We start from the raw sequence: 8,384 nt of genomic DNA, 5'->3' as shown, positions 1-8,384 counted from the left end.
GGGGTTGATATAGGACTGAAGTTAGGGGTAGGTTCTTCACTCAGCGAGTCGTAAGTTCATGGAATGCCCTGCCAGTAGCAGTGGTGGACTCTCCCTCTTTATGGGCATTTAAGCGGGCATTGGATAGGTATATGGAGGATAGTGGGTTAGTATAGGTTAGGTGGGCTTGGATCGGCGCAACATCGAGGGCCAAAGGGCCTGTACTGCGCTGTATTCTTCTATGTTCTTCTATGTTCTAAAATGATTACACTTATCTTCTACGTTTGAGCCATTCTATATCCAACTGGCTAGTTCTCCCTGTATGCCATGAGATCTCACCTTGTTAACCAATCTCCAACATCGAGGGCCAAAGGGCCTGTACTGCGCTGTATTCTTCTATGTTCTTCTATGTTCTAAAATGATTACACTTATCTTCTACGTTTGAGCCATTCTATATCCAAATGGCTAGTTCTCCCTGTATGCCATGAGATCTCACCTTGTTAACCAATCTCCCATGGGGAACCTTGTCAAACATCTTACTGAAGTCCATAAAGATCAGATCTACCACTGTGCCCTCATCAATCCTCTTTGTTACTTCTTCAAAAAACTCAATCAAGTTTGTGAGACACTTGCACAAAGTCATGTTGACTATCCCTAATCAGTCCTTGCCTTTCCAAATACATGTACTTCCTGTCCCACACAATTCTCTCCAACAACTTGCCCACCACCGACGTCAGGCTCACTGGTCTATAGTTCTCTGGCTTCTCCTTACAACTTTTCTTAAACAGTAGCACCACGTTAGCCAACCTCCAGTCTTCCAGCACCTCACCTGTGACTATTGATGACACAAATATCTCAGTAAGAGGCCCACCAATCACTTCCCTAGCCCCCCACAGAGTTCTAGGGTACACCTGATCAGGTCCTGGGAATTTATCGACTTTTATGCATTTCAAGACATCCAGCACTTCCTCCTCTGCAATATGGATATTTTTCAAGATGTCACAATTTATTTCCCTGGGGTAAATGGGACCAAAGTTATGGGAGAGAACAGGATTAGGCTATTGAGTTGGAAAATCAGACATGAATGGTGGAGCAGGCTCAAAGGGTTGAATGGCCTCCTCCTGCTCCTATCTTCTATGTTTCTATTAATTCATTAAAATCTTAAAGAACTGCAGACACTGGAAATTAAACAAATACAGAAATTGTTGGAAATGCTCAGCAGGTCTGGCAACACCTGTGGAGAGAAATCAGTGTTCATATTTTAGGTTCAGTGACCCTTCCTCAGAAATGATGGTAGCTGGGAAGAAGTTGGCTTTCGTGCAGAAACTAGGGTGGAACGAAGGGTTGAGGAGTAAATGATAGGTGGAGATAAAGCCTAAAAAGACAGAACAGTTAGTTACAAAAGAGTGGATAACATTCAGTCCAAAAGAGTGAACAGTTATTAGTGGACAATTAGTGGCTATTGATGAAAGGTGTGCAATAGTAGACCATGTGATAACAAGGCCTTGTGTATTTTGTTTGGGGTAAGGACATGGAAGACGGCACCTCAAGCCTGAAAACTGTTGAATTCGATATTGAGATCAGAGGCTGTATAGTTCCCAAGCATAAAATGAGGTGCTGTTCTTCCAGCTTGTGCTGAGCGGTGAGAGCTTGAGACAGGGATGTTGTCCAGGGAATACGGTGGTGTGTTGAAGTGACAACAACTGTAAGCTCAGGGTCTTTTGTGGACACATTACATCGGTGTCCTGCGAAGTGGTCACCAGTCTGCACTTCATTTCCCCAATGTAGAGAAGGCCATATTGTGAGCAGTGAATGCAATATACTAGATTGAGTGAAGTGCAGGTAAAGTGATGCTTCACCTGTAAGGTGTGTTTGGGGCCTTGGATAGTGAGGAGGGAGGAAGTGAATGGGCATGTGTTACAACTTCTGTGGCTGCAGGGGAAAGTGCCATTCTCCTGTGGGTAGGTTTTGGGGATGAGGAGGAGTGGACTGGGGTGTTCCTGAGGGAACAGTCCTTGTGGAAGGTCTGACAGGGGAGTTGAGGGGACTATTTATCTGGTGGTGACATCCCACTGGAGGTGGCGGAAATGGTGGCTCATGATCCCCTGGATGTTGTAGGTGAGGACAAGGAGGACCCTATCACTGTTGTGTGAGGGAAGACAGGGGGGTGAGAGCTGAAGTGCAGGAGATAGGTTGTAGCCGGCTCAGGTCCCTGTCAACTATGGTGCCTGAAGCATCCCCAGCCATCACCACCTTCCTCCAGGAATTTGTTTTTATTTCATGTCATTAACTCATCAGATTACCTATTACACTCCTAGCATTAAAGACCATCCAAATTTGCCTTACCCTCTTGAGACTCAACATAGCTGAACTCAATGTGACTTGCTTCTTTTCCTGTAGCATGTTACATCGCTGTTTCATCAATCTTCTGTGTTTCCTCCCACTGCCAGACAAGATTAAACTCCTCCCAACAGCACAAGCAAACCCACCTGCCAGGATGTTGGTCCCAATGTGGTTCAGGTACAAGTTGTCCCATTTGTACATGTCCCACGTTACACAAAAAATGATCCCAGTGATCCAGGAATCTAAACCCTCCTACTTGGACCAACTCTTGAGCCACAAATTCATCTGTCCTATTTTCCTATTTCTAAACTTGCTAGCATGTGGCAACGTAAGTATTCCAGAGATTACACCAATCGAGACCCTGCTTTTTAACTTAGTCTCACAGTTCAGAGGAATCATTCCATTGATGTTGTACTCGAGAATTCAATAAAATTAACAGGTTCATGCTCACCTGAGTCCTGAACATACACTTGCAGCAACTTGGGATCCAGAGAATCCTCTCACTGTCCCTTCATAGTAGCAGCGATTCTACAGAGAACAATTGTGTCATAATGACCATGTTGTGTTTTTTTTGTATTGTTGAATAAGAGATAAACATTGGACAGAACACCAAGGATATGCCTTCTGCTCTATTTCCATATTTTTCCCCAAGAGTGTTCACAACCATGTGAGACAGCAGTCAAGGCATCGGTTCAGTATTTCTTCTCAAATTTGGGACCTCCAACACTATAACACATTCCCTCTGTTGGTCTTCATTAAAGAGAATACAAATAACATCCCTGAAATAGCTGTAACTCAGGAATTGAAACAGAGGAAAGAACTGAAGAAAATTATATTTACCAGGGAAGTAGTACTGAGTAAATTGTTGGAACTGAAAATTGACAAGTCCCCAAATCCTAAAGGATTTCAGCCTGGCAGCTAGTGAAATAGTTATGCGTTGGCCATAATTTTCCAAAACTTTAGATTGAGGGGACATTGCTTTGCTTAAAATAGCTAGTGTTTATTCAAAAAGTGATAGAGGTAAAAAACAGGAAACTAGAGTCCCATTAGTCCCCCTGTCCATCACAGGGGGAAAATGTTAAAGTTATGATGTAAGATATACAATAGAACACTTGTAAACATTCAGGTAGACACAACATGATCTTGTCAAAGAGATGTTTAACTAATTATGTGAGCTCTTTGAAGAACTGATGTTTGTTCAAGATGAAGGGGAATTAGTGGATGTGTTGTATTTAGCTTTCAGAAGGCATTTCATAAAGTGCTGCGTCAAAAGCTATTGGGGAAAATAAAAGCTCATCAAATAGGAGCAAGATACGCATGGATAGAAGACTGGCTAGTTAACAAGAATCATAGAGTATGGATAACTGGGTCTTTTTCAGGCTTACAGGATGTCACAAGTTCTGAAGAAGAGTTGCTACACTTGAAATGTTAACACTGATTTCTCTCTACAGATGCTGCCAGACCTGGTGAAATTTTCCAGCAATTTCTATTTTCACTGCAAGTGGTGTGTCATAGAGGTCAGTGCTGTGGCCTCTTTATTTGAAATAGTAACAGGAATAGGCTGTTCAGTCCCTCAAGCCCACTCAAATCATCATGTTTGATCCAACTTTTATTTTGTCCATTTCCCTTCATTTTCAAAAACTTAGCTATTTCATACCTCTCTAAGGCAAGGAGTTCCAAAGACTCTCAACTCTCTGACAGGAAGTTCTCCTCATCTCAGCCTTAAATTCATAGATTCATAGAATCTGTACAGCATGGAAGCAAGCCATTTGGCCCAATGAGTCCACAGTGACCCTATGAAGAGCAACACTGGAGCCTCACATTTACCTGTACATCCCTGGACACTATGGGCAATTTAGCATGGCAACCGTAACAAGGACAGAACACCCCTGGTGCTCACCTTCCACCCTACCAACCTTCGCATAAACCAAATCATCCGCCGACATTTCCGCCACCTCCAAACAGACCCCACCACCAGGAATATATTTCCCTCTCCACACCTTTCCGCCTTCCGCAAAGACCGTTCCCTCCGTGACTACCTGGTCAGGTCCACGCCCACCTACAACCCACCCTCCCATCCTGGCACTTTTCCCTGCCATCGCAGGAACTCTAAAACCTGCACACACACCTCCTCCCTAACCTCTATCAAAGGCCGTAAAGGAGCCTTCCACATCCATCAAAGTTTTACTTGCACATCCACTAATATCATTTATTGTATCCGTTGCTCCCGATGCGGTCTCCTCTACATTGGGGAGACTGGGCGCCTCCTAGCAGAGCGCTTTAGGGAACATCTCCGGGACACCCGCATCAATCAACCACCCCGCCCCGTGGCCCAACATTTCAACTCCCCCTCCCACTCTGCTGAGGACATGGAGGTCCTGGGCCTCCTTCACCGCCGCTCCCTCACCACCAGACGCCTGGAAGAAGAACGCCTCATCTTCCGCCTCGGAACACTTCAACCCCAGGGCATCAATGTGGATTCCAACAGTTTCCTCATTTCCCCTTCCCCCACCTCACCCTAGCTTCTAACCTCCAGCAACTCGATCCCCTGACCTGTCCGGACTTGTCCGACCTGCCCAGCTCCTTTTCCACCTACCCACTCCACCCTCTCTTCCCTGACCTATCACCTTCATCTCCTTCCCCACTGACCTATTGTACTCTATGCTACTCTCTCCCCACCCCACCCTCCTCTAGCTTATCTCTCCACGCTTCAGGCTCACTGCCTTTATTCCTGATGAAGGGCTTTTGCCCGAAACGTTGATTTCGAAGCTCCTTGGATGCTGCCTGAATTGCTGTGCTCTTCCAGCACCACTAATCCAGAATCTAATTTACCTAAAATACACATTTTTGGACTCTGGGAGGAAACCAGAGTACCCGCAGGAAACCCATGCAGGCCGGGGAGAATGTGCAACCTCCAAACAGACTGTTGCTCAAGGGTGGAATTAAAACAGGGGTTTCTGGCACTGTGAGGCAGCCGTGCTTACCACTGAGCTATCGTGCCACCCCTAATTACTATTTTTTAAACGGGGCATTTAAAATTGGTGCCCCTTTATTCTGACACTATGCCGAAAATATGTTGCTGGAAAAGCGCAGCAGGTCAGCCAGCATCCAAGGAACAGGAGAATCGATGTTTCAGGCATAAGCCCTTCGAAGGAATCCAAAATGGGAAGTATGAATTTATTCATTTTTTCAGAAAAAAACAGAAAATAAAATAAATAGTGTCAAGTTGCAGAAAGGTTGCTGTGGATACACTTGGTGGAGATAGAGAAAAACAAGGGAATCATAGACCAGTGAACCGACTTTGGTAGTGGAGACAATGCTTAATTGATTATCAAGAGTTTTGTGGCAGTGCACTTCAAACGCAGTAGGCAAAAACAGCGTGGATTTGCAAAAGGGAAATCATGTTTGATAAGTCTACTGAATGCTCTGAGGATGTAACCAGCAGACTTGATGAGGAGGAACGTGAATGTTGTTTATTTGGACTTTCAGAAGACATTCAACAGAGTCCCACATAAGGGATTAATGTGTAAAATTAAAGTGAATCGGATTAGGGCTAGTATATTGAGATGGATAGAAAATTGGTTAGCAGACAGAATACAAAGAGTAGTAATAAATGGATCTTCTTCTGAATGGTATGTGGTGGTTAGTGGAGTACCACAGTACCTAGTGTGATTTGGTTGGGCTGGAATATGGGCAAATGCATGGTATATGCAGGATAATGTGGATAAATGTGCAGGTATCCATACTGGCAGCAAAAAAAGAAAGATTATTATTTGAATGATTGTAAATTGATGTAAATAAATGTTCAATGAGACCTGGGTGTCCTTGTGTACCAGTCACAAAGTAAGCATGTAGGAGTAGGCAGTAAAGAAAGCCATCTACATGCTGGCTTTCGTAGTGAGAGGATTTGAGTCCAGGACCAAGGATGCCTTGCTACAATTATACAGGGCATTGATTGAAGTGATACCTGGAATACTGTGCACAGCTTTGATCACTTTATCTGAGAAACGATGTTCTTGCAATAGAGGGAATGAAATGAATCGGTTTTGACTGTATACACTGGAGTTAAGAATAAAGGAGATCTCATAAAAACCTAAATAATACTAACAGCAGTAGACAGGATGCAGGAACAACACTAGCAAATTGGGTAAAACAATGACAAATGGAATTTAATCTTGATAAGTGTGAGATAATGTATTTTGATGATGATCTAGAATGGGAAGTCATGATTTGGAGGTGCCGGTGTTGGACTGGGGTGTACACAGTTAAGAATCACACAACTCCAGGTTATAGTCCAACAGGTTTATTTGGAAGTGCTAGCTTTCGGAGTGTTGCTCCTTCATCAAATGGTTGTGGAGTATTAGATCATGGGATACAGAATTTATAGCAAACCTTTACAGTGATGTAATTAAAATTATATATTGATAAAGACCTGGAATGTTTGTTCAGTCTCTCATCTTTTAGAATGGGCATGTTGGTTTCAGTCCTTTCATATGTAAATTTCAGAACTTGCTTAAAGTTACATTCTCAAGTGAACTTTGACAATAGGTGCCATGTTGGGCCCAGATAATGCATTGAAGGTGTGAGGTGCCCTGTGTGAGGCTGTCTGTGCTCCAATGTTCAGACTGATCCTAATCTGAAAAAGGGATTTACAGAATCTTACATTGATTCATACAGTTTTTGAGCAAAATAAAATGTAATTCTGCAAGTACAAATTCACCTCACAAATGTGTGTGTGTGATCTGTAGTGTGACATGAACCCAAGGTTCCAGTTGAGACCATCCCCAGTGCACCAATCTTGGCTATCGGCCTCTGCTCAGCAAGGAAGTGGACCGACAACTGAACAGACAGGAACACGACAGGCAACTACCGGCCGTTCCAACCAAAGAGCACACCCGTGAATTAAACACATTAATGAGGGCTTTTGAACTAGTCCTTCAGAGATCCCTACATGCCCTCACCCCATGTACTTCTCGCATAGGGGACGTCTACTGCCTTCCGAAGATACACAAAGCTAACATCCAGTATGTCCCATCATATCAGGCAATGGGACTCTGTGTGAGAACCTCTCTGGCTATGTCGAAGGCATCTTGAGACCCATTGTACAGTGGACCCTCAACTTCTGGCATGACAGATTTCTTACAGAAGCTCAGCACCCACGGACCAGTTGAACCGGGAACATTCCTCATCACAATGGATATTTCAGCAACCTAAACCAGCATCCCCCACAATGACGGCATGCAGACAACAGCCTCAGTACTCAACACCAACAACTGCCAATCTCCGAGCACTGTCCCACAACTCATCCGCTTTATCCTCGACCACATTTTAATGTTTGACAGCCAGTTCTTCATCCAGACACACGAAAAAGTCATGGGGACCAAACTTGCACCTCAATACGCCAAAATTTTCATGCACAGGTTTGAACAAGACTTCTTCTCTAAACACTCTAACCAACACAATACACCAGGAAAATTGACGACATTTTCTTCCTCTGGACCTATGGCGAGGAGTCACTGAAACAATCACACAGTGATATCAACGAGCTTCATCCCACCCTCAAACTCACCATGGACTACTCTCTAGTATCTGTCTCATTCTTGGACACATACCATCTCCATCAAAGATGGGCATCTCAGGACCTCACTCTATCGCAAACTCATGGATAACCTCATGATGCCACACTTGTCCAGATTCCACCCAAAACATATTAAAACAGTCATCCCCTACAGACAAGCCCTAGGCATACAAAGAATCTGTTCCGATGAGGAAGAATGTGATGGGCACTTGGAAGTACTCAAGGATGCCCTCATAAGAACGAGGTACAATGTTCAACTCATCGATCGCCAGTTCCGACGTGCCACAGCGAGAAACTGTAATGACCTCCTCAGGAGACAGTCACAAGTGGCAACCGATAGAGTAACCTTCGATGTCCAGTACACCTCCAGGAGCTGAAAAGCTTTACCATGTTCTTCGCAGCCTGCAACATATTATCAATGAGGATGAGCACCTCGCCAAGACCTTCCCCACACCTCCACTTTGCACCTTTAAACAACCCACCA

At 44.2% G+C, this 8,384-nt stretch overlaps 1 protein-coding gene across 1 annotated transcript in view; it reads right to left on the bottom strand.

Annotated features, from left to right (window-relative positions):
- The window catches only part of LOC122549379 (zinc metalloproteinase-disintegrin-like batroxstatin-2), a 177,154-nt gene extending 174,305 nt beyond the window's left edge, over positions 1-2,849 (bottom strand). Inside the window, exon 1 of the mRNA XM_043689436.1 lies at positions 2,774-2,849. The gene's annotated coding sequence lies outside the window, so the exon portion shown is untranslated. The remainder of the gene's footprint in view (positions 1-2,773) is intronic.
- Between the last annotated feature and the right edge of the window lie 5,535 nt (positions 2,850-8,384).

Source organism: Chiloscyllium plagiosum, chromosome 1 (assembly GCF_004010195.1).
Source record: "Chiloscyllium plagiosum isolate BGI_BamShark_2017 chromosome 1, ASM401019v2, whole genome shotgun sequence".
Classification (NCBI taxonomy): Eukaryota; Metazoa; Chordata; class Chondrichthyes; order Orectolobiformes; family Hemiscylliidae; genus Chiloscyllium; species Chiloscyllium plagiosum.
Note: the sequence above shows the minus strand (reverse complement) of the source record. Positions and strands in the feature narration are given on the sequence as shown.